We start from the raw sequence: 18954 nt of genomic DNA on the forward strand, positions 1-18954 counted from the left end.
GCCACCAACCCCCTACAGAGCAAGCTCCCTCCTGCTTGGCCTCCAAAGAGAAGCAGAAGAGGCTAGCGGCCAGTTCCCCTCCTTGGTGGGCCTGTCTATAAGGTGCTACTCTTGGGCAGATTTGGAGTGGGTTTCTGTTTGGGGCTGAACCAGAAGTGACTCACTGACATTGTGATGGTGGTGGTGAGGGGCAGGGTGGCCTGCACTAGGTACCCTGGCCAGACTGCTGGTACAGTCTTTTTTTTTTTTTTTTTTTTAAGATTTGTTTATTTTTATTTGGAAGGCAGAGTTATAGAGAAAGAAGGAGAGAGGTTTTTCCACCTTCTGGTTCATTCTCCAAATGGTTGTATGCAGCTGGAACTGGGTCTGTCTAAACCTAGGAACCAGGAGTTCTTCTGGGTCTCCCAAATGGGTGCAGGGGCCCAAGCATTTTGGGCATCTCCTCCTGCTTTCTCGGGCACATTATCAGAGAGCTGGATTGGAAGTGGAACAGTTGGGACTTGAACCTGTGCCTATATGGAATGCCGGTGCTGCAAGTGGAGGCTTAGTGTGCTACACGACAGTGCCAGCCCTTGGCACAAAATTTTTTGCCTTGTGCTCATTCATTTATTCAGTTACATCATTTCCTGCCTTCTGATGATCATTTTCCTGGGTCTGTAAGTATTAATAAATATTTAAAAATGAATTAACCTTGCTCTGTACCATCAGCCATCATGCATCCCAGTATGCCCGAAAAATGTCTCCTCCTAAGAGCCCCCTTCTGGTGCTGTGAGGATCATACTGTCGCTCTTGTTGCTGCCCCCCTCCCCCGCCAAGGAAGCGCTTGCCTGAATCCTGTACCCACCTGCTGGCGACTCTTGGACACAACCTTTCTCTTGACCTCCCTGACCAAAGAAAGGAGCGGTTTGGTGCGAACAGATGAGCATTCCCTCTGGGATAGGAGGGCAGAGGGGAGGAGACCAAGTGAGAATAACCACACATTAGTAGCTGTGTCCCGGGCAAGTGTCATCTGCTCTTGCAAGGGGCTTTACTTTTGTGAAGAGCTTGAACAATGGAAAAAAGCCAAAGACCACTGGGCAAGCTGGGGCTGCCTTGGAGGCTGCCCCAAGGTGTTCTTCCCAACAGGAGGCCCGCACTTCGCATCCCACTTCCCTCACTTGCTTCCGGTTCACAGAATACACAGGCCCCCCTCCTGGATGTGCTAAGGCAAAGAAGCCCTAAGGCCAGCCAGTGGCCAAGGCTCTCGGGTCTTCCTCAAGAGCTGGAACTCCACGCCCTCCCCGGCTGTGAAGTGCTGAGTCCCGCTGGTGTATCGCTCCTGTCCCGTGGCTGCTGTGCGCTTTTCTGGCACAGGACAGAAAAGGCCTTGGCAGGTCAGATGCCCTCAGTGGCAGAGCCAGCAGTGGCTGGGGAGGAATGGCATGTTTGTTTAAATAGTAAATTATTAGAAAGCTTGGGGTTGGCCCGGACTTTCAGGGGACTAATTGTGGAAAATCTATCTGGATCCTTAAATAGGTTCTGCTTAGTTATTTCATAATTCCTCTCCTAGGAAATGATCTGTCTGAGCCAGAACATTATGCACAGAGATGTTCTTCACAGCCTGACTTAGAAGAGCAAAAAACTGGGGGCACCTAAACACAGTGCAAGCCAAGGTACTCCATGCAGTCGTCCTTTAAACTGGTAGTTCTGAAAACAAGTCTTGAAAATGTGAAAAGTCATGTTAACGATAATGCTTGATGAAAAAGCACCGAAGTCCACCTCAGCTTAATCCAGTATTGTGCAAAAACGCACCGGCACGAGAAAAAGACTAGACACACACTAGATACTATCAATGGCTGACTGGAGTCACCATTCTCAGTTTCCTTTGTTTTTTTTTTTTTTTAATATTTTTCCCCAGTGTTATTTTCCAACATCTCTGCAGTGCGCAGTATCAGTGTCACAGCCACCTCCTTGCTCCCAGAAAAATCCCGGCAGAGCTCTGCCGGCAGCCCTCTTCCAGGAGGTGAGTGGTGGCCGCTCTCAATGCTGCAGCTCCTCCCCGCCCTGCGCCCTGGGCTGGCACCTGAATGCTCCGCGCACTGCCTAAAGTCTCCTGGCAGTATGGGTTACTTCCTTTCACTAAAATGCATCTTGAAGTTAGTTGCTGGGCTCTTCTGTGGCTGCCTTCAACTTGTTTAAGTATTAAAGCATTTAAAATATTTTCCCCCTTTTTTCAGATAACCCAAATACAGCTATGTGGTACTAGAAGCTAGCTCCCAGTGTGGGTGATTTACTTAGGGTCGTGGGAGGGGCTCGTTTTAAAGAAGTCATTAACTAGCTTTCAGGCAAGTGTTATTCTTTTGCCTTCAAAGCCTGTGTTTTAGAGCTGCACACAATATTTGGTGTCCTGCAGAAAAAACAAAACTCCAACGTGAAGCTTGGAGCCACTGCTCTTGACAAGATCTGTCTTATCTGGTAGGCTGCGTGAAACCCCATGGACACAGGTGGTCTTGGCTGCACGTTGCCACCATGGGCCAGCAGCGCATGCGCTCACCCACACAGTGAGTGCCCCCCTCAGCCCTCTGTGGCCACACCTTCCAGGGAGCTTCAGGAGAGAGGCTGCAGGTCGAGTGTGGGATCAGGATGGGAAAGCCAAGGGATTTGTCCCACATGTAATAGTTAGACTGGGAGCCTTGTGTCTAGATTTAGCAGTTAGAGAGCCCTGGAGAGCTTGGGCAAACCCTGGCTCTTTTGCCAGCAGAAAGGACACAACTTTTAGGGGCGTTGTTAGACTCAGGTGAAGACTTGCTTCTCCAGAAGCAGGTGTGGCCTGGCTGCACTTGGCAGTGGGTGACCTGTCAGACCTGGGGATGGGACTGTGCTTACCCAGGAGGCAGGTCTGAGGAGGTACGACTGTGGTGATTTGTTTCTGTGAATTTGTGTCTGAAGGGAAAAATGCAAAGGGATAAAACTGATCTGTAGTAGTTGCCTTCTATCATATATAGTAAGACGAAGTTTCAAGCCAAGTTCATGATCAATAGAACGATGGACATAAACACAAGACGTTGGTTGCTCAAGTCTTTTTTTTTAAACATTTATTTTATTTTTATTGTGAAGTCAGATATATAGAGAGGAGGAGAGACAGAGACGAAGGTCTTCTGTCCACTGATTCACTCCCCAAGTGACCGCAACAGCTGGAGCTGAACGGATCCAAAGCCAAGAACCCAGAGCCTCTTCTGGGTTTCCCATGTGGGTACAGGTCCCAAGGACTTGAGCCATCCTTGACTGCTTTCCCAGGCCACAAGCAGGGAGCTGGATGGGAAGTAGAGCAGCTGGGACACGAACAGACGTCCATATGGGATCCCAGCACGTGCAAGGCAAGGACTTTAGCCATTAGGCTACCACGCCAGGTCCTTGCTCAGGTCTTGACAGGTGTGATTTGTGGTCCTACTACATATGGAGGGCTTAAACTAGAAGTGAGCTGTTGTGCTGTGATTCAAAGCACAGCGTCAGCATTATTTTGTGATTATAAAGCTTATAGAGACCTATTTTTGGAAACATTAGATAAGTAGGGAAAATTACAAAGAATACCATAATAATCATCTGGTTTACATAGTTGAAATGGTATATTTCATGTAATTTTTTCTGCTGCTTTTCAAATTTAACATTGTGAAACCATAGGATTTTTCACTTTGGTAAACATGATCTTTTTTTCATGCCCGCAGGGATTCCATTATATGAATACACAGTTTATTTAAGCATGTGGTGGCATGGAAAGCGTGCAGGCTTTGGCTTAGAGAAGCCTGTGTTCAAAATTTGCCTATGTCACTGGATGGCTCAGGGGGTCTCTGGAGCAGAAGCAGTCGGGTGACGAGGGCCCCCCAAACCTCGCAAGATGAAGGGCAGCAGTGCCTGCTCCGCAGTAGCTGCTGCTGTTCTGCCGCCACCAGTGGCCGTCTCATCTTGGGCCCCTCTAGAGAGTTCGGGTATTCCCAGTGTCTTGAGATTGCAGCTCCATTCTAGCATGTTTTTTAAAAAATGAGTATGTTTTATTGTTCCCTGCTGCTCTGATTCCTTCTCTTGCCTTTTCCCCTCTTTGTTCTGTGTATTTTTGTAAGCTGCTCTACATCCTTTTTGCAGTAAGGCAAATGATAAGTAAACAAACACTAACTCTTCCCTCTGGCATTGGACATTTGGGTTACTTCCGATTTCTTGCTATTGTAAATAATGCTGCATGGAATATCTTTGTGCATCAAGGTCTGTCCTCCACTGGTTTTTTTCCTAGGGCTAGAATCCTGGAAGTGGCATTCCAGGGCCTGGGGCCAGTGTGGTTTCCTGCCTCTGCCCTAGCCTGCCCAGGAGCTCCTTCAGGTACAGTAGCTGTCCGAGAGGGGAGCAGTGTCACCCGCTGCCTGATGTCCATGGGAGTAAGCACTTGCTTTTGCAGCCCTACTCCCTGTCCCCCAGGGCAGCAGTGGTCACGGTCTCACCTGGCTGCCGTGGCCCAACATCATCACCAGCAAGTGGAGCTCAGCCTGAGGCCTGCCTCAGCCGCCCCCGCCTGTTGGTAAATCTTATTTCTGATGGAAAGGCAGTTCTGTCGCCAGCCAGTCCTGACTGCATAGACTGCCCGTTCCACGAAACAATGGACACATTCAGACCCAAGTCGTGTTTTCAGTTATTAAAAAACGGAGCCGTCTGTCTCTGCCTGTGACTTTAATCTTTAAGCCTTTATTCCCTTTCCCCATCCCCCTTCCCCTAACCTTTTGTTTGTGCAGTTCTGAGCTCCGGGATATGTGGGTCCAAGAGTTTGTGAATGTATTGTGCCTTTCCCTGGCAGCTACAGATGGTTGCAGCCCTGAGCCATGTTATTTCAGGGTAGGCAAAGGGGGGAGGATGTGGATGAGAGGGAAGCGGAAAACCAGAGGCCAGCTCTCCTTGCCTCCAGCAGTCATTTGGACTTTGCAAAAGCTATTTATTTTTACATAGCTCGGGAAAGGAGTGTCTCCACCCCATTCTCTTCCTATTTTCAAATTTGGTAGGCAGGCTCTACCTCGGAGTTTCTCGGTCTTGATACTGCTTATGTCTCCCAGTGGCCTCTCCACATTGCCTTTTGGGAGTGGTTGAATCATATATGTAAAATAAGTGGAAGCAAATCTCCCATGGGAGAATCTTCAGTAGTCCCTGAGCCCCATAAAACACACGCAGAAAGTCCAGAATGCACAAAGGTCTTCCGTACAGTCAGCGCATCTTCTGGCGGTGCCCTTGGGTCTGAACACTGCCGGGCGGGGAGCGGGGGACCCTTCCAGTGAGCGTGCCTGCACTTCTCTCCCTGTGGGGACACTAGGACGTGCCTTCCCCAGGAGGGCTTCTTGTCTAACAGGAAGAGCACCTTTCTCCTCGGAGTCCCCTGGTGCAGGCTGGGCAGGACGCAGTCTGGGCAGAGGGAGGTTCAGGTCTACGGGCCAGGCACCTGGGAAGGAGATGTTTTGTGTGTTTTTACATGGGAACACCCCCTGTTTGTTTTTATTTTTTGGCTACAGAGTCTCTGTAACATTCCAGCATTTCAAAAATGCTTTCAGAGAATCTGAAAGGCTTCCCACTCCTTTACAGTGGGTTTAACAGTCTGACTTTGTACAGACTTATATTTGCATTAACATCAGTTGATTAGGATGGTGATTGAAAAGTTTGCTTACAGATTTCACAGTGGGAGCTGTACCACGTCTGCTCTTTTGTACTTGGCTTTCCTTCCACTTGGCAATGTCTTGGAGAACTTTCTACATGAGTTCAGAGTTCAAATGCACCATGCTTTAGTGGCCGCAGGATGTTCGCTTGTGTGCATGTACCAAAGTGGCCAGTCTTTTAGTGGGTGACATTTTGGTGTTTTTGTTGGTGAACACGTCTGCCTGTTGAAAGTGTTTCTGAAAGTTTCTGAAGTAACAGTTGTTCATGCAGCTTCATTTAGATAGCTTCTCCCCCCAAAGGTCAAACTGGTTATTTTTGTCTTATAAAAAAGAGTACTTTAGGTGAGCTACCATCTGTAAAAAAGCATTGTCAACAACCTCAGGGCTGCATTTGTTGTATGACTCTGTGCCCTGACATGCCATCTTTTCTTTTTCTCAAGATTTATTTTATTTTTATTACAAAGTCAGATATACTGAGAGGAGGAGAGATAGAGAGGAAGTGGAGCTGCCGGGATTAGAACCAGCAGCCATATGGGATCAAGGCGAGGACCTTAGCCACTAGGCCACACTGCCGAGCCCTTTTTTTTCTCATCTTACATGCTTGGGTTTGCAGACTAGAATTTGAAATGCTCAGCTCTGATGTTGGTCACTGTCATTCATCATTTATTTGTGTGTGTGTGTGCCTTCCTGGACTCTAGACCTGTGGTTCTGTCCAGACTCTAAAATGACCCCTTTGGAAGCAACGGGTCTTCAGCTTCTCAGCAGAGATGGAGAAAGAGTAACAGTTGGAACACAGGGAGAATTAAGTCTGATGCATGGAATGAAACAAGTCTGCAATTGAGCAGGTTTCTGGCAGAACAGACGTGACCCTGCTGAGGAACACACCATGGTTCTTGGCCCTCGGAGCCTGGCCACCTGGCCCACCACCCAGGCACTTGGTGAAAATGGCACTGTAGGGTTGAGTGAAGGGCTCAACAAAGAGAGAAGTGAAAGCTGCTCACAGCTCAGGGGTGGGACAGTTTGCTGGTGATCATCCTGTTGGTTGAGTTGGTCATAGTCACTGTTGAGATTGCATCTTACCTGTGCTTTGAATGGACTCATTTCTTTTACTTAACCTTCTCCTAAGTGGAAGTCCTTTCCTTGCACGCGCCGGGATCCCATATGGGCGCCAATTCTAATCCCGGCAGCTCCACTTCCCATCTAACTAACTCCCTGCTTGTGGCCTGGGAAAACAGATGAGGACGGCCCCAAAGCCTTGGGACCCTGCACCCATGTGGGAGACCTGGAAGGAGCTCCTGGCTCCTGGCTTCAGATTGGCTCAGCTCTGTCCGTTGCGGTCACTTGGGGAGTGAATCATTGAATGAAGATCTTCCTCTCTGTCTCTGCTCCTGTGTATATATCTGCCTTTCCAATAAAAATAAATAATAATAAAAAAAGAAATCATGGATTTCAACTGCTCGTTTTGCTTTTCCCCAGTGCATATTAAAATGAATATAAAACCACTTTGGTGAGAAGTGAGTATGCCACCAGAATCTGATGACCTTTACAGCACCATGTTGTTGCAGTTGCTCTGTCCCTTCTTTCCAGGGAGGGTATTGGGCGATGTATTTTGGTAGATATGAGGCAGGGATGGGAGATGTCTTTGCTTTTCTTGAGTGTTTTTTTTTTTTTTTTTTACTGTTTGTAAAATGTAAATAGAATGAAACCTACAAAACTTAATGCATAGCCCTCTTTTGAGTCTGGATAAACTCATATCTGTGTAACCCCAAACATGCCGGGAGGTGAGAGATTGTTGTCAGCCCAGGACAGAGCAGTGGCTCTGAAGCTATCTGCAAACTGGGATCAAGTGGGGTGCTTCTAGAAAGCCCAGCGTTAGGGTCCACCCTGATATGAGGTCATTGGTCACTGCACTTTGAACTTTGCGCTTGTGCCGTAACGTTTTTTTTTTTTTTTTACTATTCCAACATTTAATTTAACCAGAAGAGTCCATGAAAGTGTAAGAAATAAAATTACATTAAAATATGTAAATAGAGACTGGCTCGCCTAGATGATTTCTTCGTACAGTTAGGTCTGGGAACCACTGGGCTCCTGCAGACCCCTACTGCACTGCCAGTTTCCCAGGGATAGTCACCGTTAGGATTTCCGCCACCCCTCCCCAGGGGTGAGTTCTTCCTGTTCTAGAACTTCCCATGAGCAGAGTCAGCCACTGCCTGCTACATGGCTTCTCTCATTCAGCGCGAGATTGATCTACAGTTGTGTGTAGTAGTGTGTTCTTTATTCATGCTAATTAGAATATTGTAAGATTTGTTTATTCATTCTCCCCTTGAGACTGGATTGTTCCAGCTTGTGCTGGTGTGAGTATAGTTGTTGTGAGCATTCCTGTACATGCCTTTTTTTTTTTTAAGTTGCAGAACTGTGTTGTTTTTTTTTTTTTTTTAAGATTTATTTATTTTATTACAAAGTCAGATATACAGAGAGGAGGAGAGACAGAGAGGAAGATCTTCTGTCTGATGTTTCACTCCCCAAGTGAGCCGCAATGGCCGGTGCTGCGCCGATCCAAAGCCGGGAACCAGGAACCTCTTCCACGTGCACCCACACGGGTGCAGGGTCCCAAAGCTTTGGGCCGTCCTCGACTGCTTTCCCAGGCCACAGGCAGGGAGCTGGATGGGAAGTGGAGCTGCCAGGATTAGAACCGGCTCCCATATGGGATCCCGGTGTTCAAGGCGAGGACATTAGCCACTAGGCCACGCCGCTGGGCCCCTGTACATGCCTTTTTGTAGACATGTGTTTTCATCTGTCAGATAGAACTGCTGGGTTGTAGGGGAGGTATGGTTAGATTTATGACAAACTATCAGACTTTCCCCAAGTGTTTGCACATCTTATCTTCCTGCCAGCAATGTAGGAGAGTTCTTGTTGCAACATCTCCTTAGCAATATTTGATGTTTTGAGATTTAAAAAATTCTTGCTAGTATGTGGTAGTATTTCATTGTGATTTTTAATTTGCATTTCCATGATGACTAATAATATAATATTTTGTCATGTTTATGGGCTTTCATGTATCTTCCTTTTATCTTCCAGTTCATTTGTACATGCTTTACCTGGTTTAAAAAAATTTATTTTACCATGAAATTCTAGTTCTTGGGCCTGGTGCAATTGTCCAGTGGCTTTCCTCACCTTACACACCCTGGGGTGCCATGTGGGCACCGATTCATGTCCCGGCTACTCCACTTCCCATCCAGCTCCCTCCTTGTGGCCTTGGAAAGTAGTCAAGAACGGCCCAAAGCCTTGGGACCCTGACCCACGTGGGAGACCCCGAGGAAACTCCTGGCTTCTGATTGGTTCAACTCTGGCTGTTGCGGCCACTTGGGGAGTGAGTCATCGGATGGAAGATCTTCCTCTCTGTCTCTCCTCCTCTCTGTATATCTGACTTTCCAGCAAAGATAAATGAGTTTTTAAAAAAACAAAACAATACTCTAGTAAACCAGGAATCCTTAGTATGAAAGACATTACTTAAATGTGAGTGAAACATTTTAATTATTTGTGGGCATGTTGACTAAGAGAAAGGATTCTCTAAACAAGTTCAAAAACAAATCTGTGAAGAGAGACTTTTTCAGTGACGTCCATGTTGTAAGATTAAGTGATATATTTTCAAGTATCAAGTTCTTCACAGGTAGTGGTTAGCTTTTATAAGGAAGGAACTTAGAAGATTCTGGATGGTATAGTGGACTCGGAATATTAAGAGAAGATGTTTTACCACTGCACTGCCAGGATGTGGAACCTTTACTTGCTTGTTCTGTGATCTCAGATTGGGGACTTAATTATCTTATGCCCACGTTTTCTCACCTGTAAAATAGGAATAATAATAGTATATGTACTTAGAATGATCATGGTGGAAATTCTGAATTAACATGTAAAGTAGTGCTTGATATGAAACCAAGTGTACAGTCAACTATTAATAAATAATAATGATTACTATTGTTGTGAGTATAATTATGATACTTATTTGTCAGTTTGGGGCAGAATTTCTTCCTTGGCTTCTCCTGAGCTGGGGGATTCCTCTCCCTTTGTGTGTTCGAGGTAGCCAGTGCCCCTGTAGTTTCTGTTTGTCCCAGTGCCTGATTGCTCTGGGTGCTCTGCACTCCGCGTCTGCTGTTAACAAATGCACTGCCCCTGCTGCTCCTTCCAGCAGCCTCTGCAGGGAGGCCCATGCGCAGTGCTGCGGTGGCAGAGTGTGTGCCGTCCCCACCCCAAGGTCCCCTGTGCTCCTCCTCCCACCTCACTCATGTTTTACCTGATCAGATAATAAATCAACACTTCATTATAGAAGGTTTACAAATCTGGTGATCAAGAAGAGAAAGGAGCCCGCAGTCGTCTTGCTTCTGTGTGTAGTGTTATCTGCTTAGTGATGGGCTTTGTGGCACAGTTTTTAAGCTTGAAGTTGCAGGTTGTCAGGCTTGTAGCTGTAAACTGGATTCATTGTTTACTGGCTCTGTAGGTCATGAGACAAAAAGTCAGTGCTGCAGAGTGGGAGTTAAGGAAGCAGTCAAAATTCCTGATAATGAGGGATGGGGACCTTTCTGTCATTCACGTGTCATGTGTTGAGTTCCTCCTTGGCTTGCTCGCTCTGCTGTTCACCTGACTCTTACTGGGTGCGTTCTGTGGGCCACCCAGGCCCTGTGCTGAGCCTGGACATTCGGGTGTCTTTGGCAAGACTGCTGCCCTCCAGCTACTCCGGCCTGGTAAGGAGACATGGAGGCCCTTGTTTGGTTGCCCCTCAGCAGTGCAGAAATTCAGGGAGGGGAAGAGTGTTAAAGGGAGCTCAGACTGGATCCCTGTTTGGGGCGGGGGGGCGCCTCTGGAGGAGGAGTTGCCTGGTCCAGAGGATGGGAATGCATTTCCGCAGCACGATGACTGGATTGGAATGAAGTCTCGGTGTTCTATAGGTCCTCCAACCCCAGCAGATGGTTGGTAAGAATCCTTTGCCCTGTAAACATTTTATTAGACCATTAACTTGCTTCACCCTCTCCCACATTTGCTAATGCCTGAAAAGGCTGAGCATACACTTCCATTTTTATGAAAACTCTTGCTTTTTCAGAGGCTTATTCCTTGACCTAATTCATCCTAAATCCTCATCCCCCAGATTTGGCTTGATTTTCATGACTGTCTGCAAGAGAGGGTTTTCCTGAAGTCGCGAGATGGGCCCGATATCAGGAGGCCCTGGCCTGCTGAGGAATTCTTTGGTTTGTTCTAATTATATGCCTTTGAAAAATGACTCTTTTGGGTAAAGAGTCATTGACAGTGCACCATTTTGGGAGGGGGGAATCCCAAGTATAGCAACTCATTTGGAGCCCATTTTTATCCTCATTTTCCAAGTGAGAATATAATTCTGGATCTTCTGGTGTGGTGCCAAAGCCAGAGGGCAAGGTACAGTCCATGGGTCACATTGGCATTTACCTTTGTGTTCTGTGTTCCTCCGGCAATGTGGCTCTGTGACTGCAGTGAGTGGAGCTGGATTGTGTGAGATCCATCTAGAACACCCTTCTGGAAGGAGACTGTCCAAAGGGCTCAGGTGTGTTGGCGCTGAGCACGTTCTCTTGTCTTTCTGAGCTCCTGGTGGCATTTGTAAACAATCCTGTATTAGGATTCTCGTAGGTCTCCAGGGGAAGGGGGAGGCAGGCCCGCCTGCTTGGAGGCATTTGGGCAGCCATTAACCTTGAAAAATTATCTTTGTCTTTATCAGGCACATGTTTGGACTTGAATCCAAATGTTAGAGGAAAGGATGCTGGGGAAAGGTTCTGTCTTCGTTGTGAGAATTCACTTGGCGTGGCCAAAGCCATTACTTCTGTTGGCATCGGATCAGAACACAGGTCAGATCGGCAAGCTGGGAGTGACACAGAAGCCATGTGTCTGTGTGCTGAGAGAAAACTTATTATGAGAAAAAGAGGTGGATACACTTGTCACTGTTGCTGCCTACTGAAGTTGGTTATTTCTCACCCTCACACTGGCCTGTGAGGCAGGGGGTTGTGTGTCTGTCTAACAGGTGAAGCACAGAGACCCCACAGCCAGGTTGGGAACTCCGTGTTACCCTCTGCTGCTTGGCTGACTTCTCACAGTGGTCAGGAGGCAGACTCAGTGGGAGACTGGGGTGGAGGAAGACGGTGGGTGTGCAGTCCTTGGCTTGTGCTCTGTGCTGTGCTTCTGAAGTGGCCCCTCCAGAGCTGTGGGTCCAGAAGATTGCGTCTTTGAATATCAGAATAAGAAAGGAGCACATTTATTGCTATGATTCAGGCTTCTTGCTTCAACTTAGTTCCACTTGATTAAGAGTGTCATAAAACAGCATTAAAAAATGCCCTGGCCCCTCCTTCCATATTTTTATTCCCCTGTCTCTCTCCTTCTTGTTCTCTGACGTCACTTCCCCTTGGTTCTGTGGATGCAGCACTCCGGGGGAGACTGCTTCTGTGTTGCCCTCCCCCTGCTTTACTTTAACTGTCAACCAGGAAGAGGAGCAACCTTATTTGTTTCTTAACATCCAAGTGTCTACAAATTGCCAGGGAGACTGGGATACCTTCGGTCCACTTCCGAGGTCTAGAAAGTTGATCAGAATCCTGTGGCTTCCTTTCTAAAGCCTCTAGCTCTCCCATGGACACCTCCCGTCCACACATACGCACTTGTGCACATAGGTACATGGACACACAAACACAGACACAGACCTTGGGTTGTTAAATAAAGACAAATTCAGCCTTCTTTTTACTCATGTTTTCATTGCCACATTGATTTCTTTTTCTTTTTTTAATTAATTAATTTTTAAAAATGATCTTACTTAGTTGATTAGGGTACAAAGGGTCCAGGGCTACAGGAAAGTGGGTAATACCATTGTTTCCACACTAATATCATTTTTTTCCCTGTATCTGGGGTCAGGGGAGAAACAAAGGGAAAAGCCCCACCCAACCTCACACCCATCCCAGGTCCCCAGTGTGAGTCACGCTCCGAGGGCCCTGCTCAAGCAGTTTTGATAGTTCAACAGGTCTGAATTGCTGCCTATCTCGCCGTTCCAATCACGATGAAACCTATTCAGAATCCACTGGCTGACATAGTCTCTTCATGGTTGGGGTTCTGAGATCAGCAGTTCAGTTGGAGGGATCCAAAGAAACTTCAAAGAAACTCGAAAGAAACTTCATCTGAGATGATCCCAAACCTGATTCTTGTGTGAATTTGCCAGTACAGGGTCTGGCACAGTCCATCGCCCCAATCAGCTTATGCACTTGCTGAGTGGACAGCATTGGGGAACTGCAGGCAGCTGAATTTTGGCTCAGTCCAAATAAGGACATTCCTTTCAGTGGAGTGGCCTGTCATCATAGAAGCTAAGGCTACTTCAAGAGAATTTCCAGCAAAGGCTAAAAGAAATTCAGTCTTGGCTCACATGGTTGGAGGGCAGCTCTTCTGGCCCCTTTAACACCCAGGAAGCCTGTTGCGAGTTGCATCCCAATAGAGACCAAGGTTTGTTAACATCTCTCAGCCCTTCTCTCCAGCTATTTCCTCATAGATAGTGGATGTTGCTTGTGAGTCGGGATGGGCAGGGGGGCCGAGGCGTTGTGCTTCCATGTGACTTGTAGTCTGCAGGGAAAGAGACAGGCAGCTACATGTCAGCTGTCCCTAGGAAGTGGGCAGCAGTCAGATCGCAGCACTGGCACCCTGGGAGCACCTGGACTACCCTGCAGAATCCTTAGAGATGCTTGCTGAAGAGGAGCATCCTGTTTCACAGTTAGTCCCTGGGCCAGTTCTCCCAGCCTTGGGGGTTTGCTGTGCCTGTGGTGTGGAGTGCGAGGGGCCAGTTGGCTGATGCCTGGGAGCTATGCTCTATGGCAAGCGGCTTTCAGGTATGATGGTCACAGCTCACCTAGTGAGGAGGCCAATGTGGGAGAGTGTGGGCTGAGACAGTTCAGGGTCCCGTAGACACCTCCATCTGTTCAGTGGGATTGTGGGCAGATAGATGCTTTTCTGGCTTCCTTGTTCCTCACTGCATGCCTGCAGCTGGGTTCCTGCAAGTTGATGCAGGTGTGATGTCATTGCACAGACTCGTGGGAGGACAGATGCACAAGAGCAGTTGTTTCTGTGCAGGGAGGCGGGGCAGACTTGCAAAGAACAGGCATTTGGGAAAATTTTAAAAGTGTAAGCTAGGAGGAGAATTTGATCACATGAGGAAGGGGAGAACATTCTAGGCCATTGTTTCCCAAGGCAGACTTTTTAGAATGTTTGTTCTGGGATGTAAATATATCTCATGAATATTGTCCACTTTGAAAATGCTGCTCTGGCATCAGCTGGCAGAAGTTGGCACTGGGGACTAATTCTGTCGAGTCAAATCACAGGACCACCTAAAGAGTGCATAAACCGGGACAGAGAGACCTGGGAGGGAAAAAGTGGGTTCCCCCTTCTTGGGTCACTATTCCCGTGGGAGGGCATGAAAACTAGGACGGGGGCTGGGATGGCTAGATAGAGAGGCACTCAACAATATCTGTGAGGGCTGGATGGTTGAGTTGGCTAGATAAAACTAAGCTTCAATACCCATTGACAAGCACCAGAGCCAAATGGGACGGGGGACAGATTGGTCTTCTGCTACACATACTGGCAAACCAGGGTAGGGGGCGGTCTGGTGGGGGTTATTGTGGGTCGCCCCAACTAGGCTGCAGCTCCCACTGGTTGATGTAAGGGCCGAACCAGACTGGACTGCAACACCCATTGGTTCCAGTGCAACTCGGGACTGAAAACAGAACCAACACAGCAATTGCAACCACCAGCTGATTAGGGTGATGGACTGTGCTGGGCCCTGTGCTTGCTAGAACATACAAGCAACTAATCTGGGAATACCTCAAAGTATCTTTGGAGATCTCCCCACTTGAACTGCTGGACTCAGAATTCTAACCAAGAAAAGACAGAAGACAGAATAGGACAATCATTCATCTCAGCTACATGTTGGCAGCGAAATATGGGACAAATGGAGACTTCATGATGGACCATATCAATCAGTGGACGACCTCATCGAGCGAAACTGGCAGTGACTCATAACTGGAGAACTATTAACTCCACTTGAGCACATATCTCAGAGCATGCCCCACATCCGGGACTTGGGGTGGGCGGGAAACTGGGTGGGGCTTCTCCCTCAATATCCCCTTTTACCTCAGATACATGATGGAAACAATATGGACATAATAGCATTGCCCACCTCCCTATCCCCCTGAACCTTTTTTTTTTTTTCTCTCTCTTTCTTGTTTTTCCTTCAACTATAGTTAACTATGTAAAGATTGTCAACAACAATACAATAAAATGGATTATAAAAAAAAAAAAAAAAAAGAAAATGCTGCTCTGGGTAAAGGAACCATGAGGGATTCAAAGGGCATTGTGTGCCTTGGAGCCTGTCTCTGCAGCTCCATGGGCAGTGGTTCTGCGTGTGCAAGACTGGAGAAGACTAGGAGAGACATGTGGAAGTCTGGACTTTGGGGCTGTTCCTGCCTGTCACCTGGGGGCAGGCATGCTGTTTCATTGCAGAGCAGGATTTGAGGACAGTAGCTGGAGAAGTGTGTCCCAGCGATGGCTTGTTCTCCTGGGTGGTCATGGTGGCCCCAGGTGAGGTTGGGAGTTAGCAGCCAGGTGGCCAGAGCAGAAGGTGGAGGCACGCTGACTTGGTAGCTTCTGCAGGATACCCATGCCAGCCTGCTTGTCTGCACCTGGAGAGCTCTGGGGAGGGGAAGAGCCATGAAGTTTAGAGCTAGGTCAATGTGGTCTTAACTCATGGCTCCCCCTACTCCTTTTGCTTCTGGAACCTTGAATTTTCCTTTGAAGAGTGAAAATTGCAAACCTCATCTTTCAGAACTAATTTGGAGACTGATAACTGGTAGAGTGCCTGGGCTAGCTGTGGCTCAGTGTGGCTGCTCAGAATTCGGTAATGTTTATTTTAAGCCTCCTTCTACTTCCTAGTTCCATCTCTGGACTTTTTCTGGAGAAAGCTAGCTTTAATGCCACTCATCCCTGCATGTTGTCCCCTGGAGTAAAACGTTGATTCTTGTGTGTCATGATACTGGGCGGGCTTGGGTTTGGAGAGTACCTTGGTGTGGAGCGAGCTGATTGCTGACTGGTGTATTTTGGGGACAAGATCCTTGCTGTTGCTGCTGGAGTTCCAAGGCCTAGGCCTCAGGCCAGCTGGGCAGCACTGGCATTCTTTCTGCCCATTTCTATCTGCTTGGTAAGCAGCAAGCATGAAATGGTCCTGTCAGTCTGCTAGATTGACTTCACCAACTGCCAAATGGGCCAGAAAGGAGCAGAGGGGAAGCCAGAATCTGGCAGGCAGTTGGCCTCTGTCACTCACTGGCTGCAAGCCTGCGTAGTGGTGCTCCCTTGAGTCTTTCTCTTGTCTTTTGCCAGCCGAGGCTAGTAGTACCCATTCTGTAGGATGCTTGGGAGGATTACAGATTGTGCGTGGAGAGAGCTGGCTCAGGCCAGAGACCGGTGTTTGCTGGGAATATCAGTTGTCACATGTGACCAGCCTGTGGTGAACAATTTCCTACTTCATGGAGAACTGCTACTAGGGAGGATGCAAACTAAGAACTCTGTTGCTTGATGTGCTTGACAACCCAGCAGGCAAAACTTTTAGACTGATTAGAAAGAGAAATACACCTGCTTCTTTCCATGCAGAAAATGTTGGTAAGGAGCGGGACTTTGGAAGACATCTCTGACCTTTTCTGAAGCTATGAAAGACCGTGAGAGGCAAATGGCCTGACCATGATGTCATCCGAGATGTCCTATCGGTGTGCGTTGATGCTGGAGTCAGCTGCATGCACTTGTTCCTTCTAATCCTGCATACACATGCCTGTGTGGCATGTGAGTCCACATGTTTCTGGCTATAGGAGCACCCAGCAGGAAGGACCCCAGGGCTTTTGTTTCTCTCAAGGCCTTGGCTTCTGGTCCTGTTTCTGCTAAGAGTACATACAGAAAGGATTTGGAGCTACCAGAGCAGTTACAGTCCATGAGCTTGGCTTAAAGCTGGGTTGACTTGGGGCTGATCTGTCTAGGTGCCAAGGTCTTCTGCTTCAGCCTCGGCTTGTTCCGTGCTAAGGAAGTGGTTGTGAGAAGACTAGCAGCTGATTTAGAGTCTCTACTTTCTTCTGAGAGAACAGAACGCGGATTCAGGTGATCCTGTAGGGTAGGACAAAACCAAAGCCGACAGGAATGAGTGGAAGGCAGGTTGTCGCTCCCTCTGGCTCTCAGCTTTCCTGTGCACTAGTGAGCTGGTGCTGCCACGTCAGCCAGCTCTCCTCAGGGTTGCTTTCCCTTGCATAAAATGACTAAGAGCCAGGGTAGCTTGTTTCTGGAGCACCAGCTGCCATCCTGGTGTTACACTGCAAGAGGAGCTCTTTTGAATGGTCACCAACGCGGAGGGGGCTTTGGCTGCCCAGCACACTTTACTGCCTCTCAGAGGGCACTTTTCCTGTGAGAAAGCCCTGGCTGGACAAGGTGAGTGGGAGATGAGATGTGAGAGCTGACCTCAGTTAGCTGCTCTGACACCTACAGGCTGCATGGTCGCCTCCTTCCCAGGTGCCTTTGCTGTAACTTGCTGGAAGCGCTGGAGCTGGTGGGCTTGCGAGGAGGAGCAAGGCTGAGGCCGTGTCTACGCTCTAGTTGCTTCTCACAGCTGCTACCCAGGATCGTATAGGGAAGACCATCAGACACACTCGTGTTTTCAAGTTCCAACCTTATTTAATAGTTTTAAAAGAAAAATATTGGCTGTCACTGATGAGGTCTGGAAATTTAGAGTCCTCCATCTCCTAGTCCCTCTGCTGTGCCAGTATCACTTAACAAACCTGTAATCTTTATAAAAGTTTTCCTTTCTTTCCAACTTGATTTTTTTCAATATAGAAACATATTCAATTTTATTTTTATTTTTGAACTTCTAGTTTATTCATTTTTTTATGTATTTGAAAAGCCAAGAGAGACACAGAACTTGCATCCACTGGTTCACTCCCTAAATGCCTGCAACAGCTGGAACTGAGCCAGACCCAGGTTAGGAACTGAGAACTTAATGCAGAGCTCCACTTAGGTGGCAGGAAGCCATCACCTGCCTGCCCTGTATGTGCACATTAGCAGGAAGCTGGAATCAGGAAGGGGAGCTGATGCAGCTGGCATCCTATATGGGCACTAGTTCATGTCTCAGCTGCTCCACTTCCAATCCAGCTCCCTGTTTATGGAGGGGGAAAGCAGTGGAGGATGGCACAAGTCCCTTGTCCCCTACTCCCATGCGGGAGACCCAGAAGATGCTCCTGGTTTCAGCCTGCCCCAGCATTGGCCATTGTGGCCATGTGGAAGTAAACCAAGGTGTGGAACAGATGGAACAGATGGAACAGATGGAACAGATGGGAAGGCTTGGAAGCAGACAAGAAGTGGCCAGCCGGGATGCACTTGTGACTCACTGGGTGGGACACAAAGATCAGATACTCCTCTCTGGGGTGTTGAGGATTTCTCTGCACACCCCTCCCAAAAATATTCACCTGAACTGTTGACATTTGTCCTGTTAAAGTTATAGAGTTGGACTACCCGAAAAACAGCCAGGTTCAGCAAAATCACGCTTCAATGCTATAAAATGCTAAATACTAACATTGAAAAAGACAAGAGACAGCTGAATAGCAATCTATAGCCATTTTAAGGTATATAGACCATGGTTGAATGTAAACCAAAGTTGAAATATCTATGGGGAAGTCACAGGTTGTGGTCGAGAACATGCATTTTCCTAGTAACATATTGGTTAATCAATACCATGTCAATTAATGCCATAATGCTGTAAATGGTTGTAAATATTGGGTTGAGTTTTTTACTTGATTGGGATGATACTCTGCTGGTTCTGCCTTTGGACCAGAGATGGTCTCACCAGGAAGCCGTTGAATTTGCCAGGACAATTAGATGCTGGACTTTACGATTGGTCAAAACCTCCAATGAAAGAATCTCAACTGAGTTTGAACTATGGAAATACAGCGGGGTGGAGCAATCCACTGTGGGAGGGGGAGGGTTTGGGGAGGGGCGGGGGGAATTCCAGTGCAAAAAAAAAAAAAAAATGTGTGTCACATAATGCAATGAAATTAATAATAATAAAAAAAAAAAAAAGAAAAAACAAAAAAAACAAAACAAAAAAAAAAAAGTGTAGCTGAAGCTCAAACCAAGCACTGCAATATGGGGGTGGGGGGAGTTTTGAGAGAACCCAAAATAGCATGTTAATTGCTGTGCCAAATGTCTGCCGATAATGTGTCAG

General features: G+C 47.5%; 1 protein-coding gene across 2 annotated transcripts in view; it reads left to right on the plus strand.

Moving 5' to 3' along the window:
• Nucleotides 1-18954, plus strand: part of EEFSEC (eukaryotic elongation factor, selenocysteine-tRNA specific) — a 204517-nt gene that overhangs the window by 34976 nt on the left and 150587 nt on the right. Inside the window, exon 1 of one of the 2 annotated variants that reach the window (XM_058678421.1) lies at nt 10046-10402. The exons of the other annotated variant lie outside the window; for it this stretch is intronic. The gene's annotated coding sequence lies outside the window, so the exon portion shown is untranslated. Of the gene's footprint in view, nt 1-10045; nt 10403-18954 lie in introns of those variants that run through there. 2 annotated transcript variants of the gene reach the window in all.

This window comes from Ochotona princeps, chromosome 21, assembly GCF_030435755.1.
Source record: "Ochotona princeps isolate mOchPri1 chromosome 21, mOchPri1.hap1, whole genome shotgun sequence".
NCBI lineage: Eukaryota > Metazoa > Chordata > Mammalia > Lagomorpha > Ochotonidae > Ochotona > Ochotona princeps.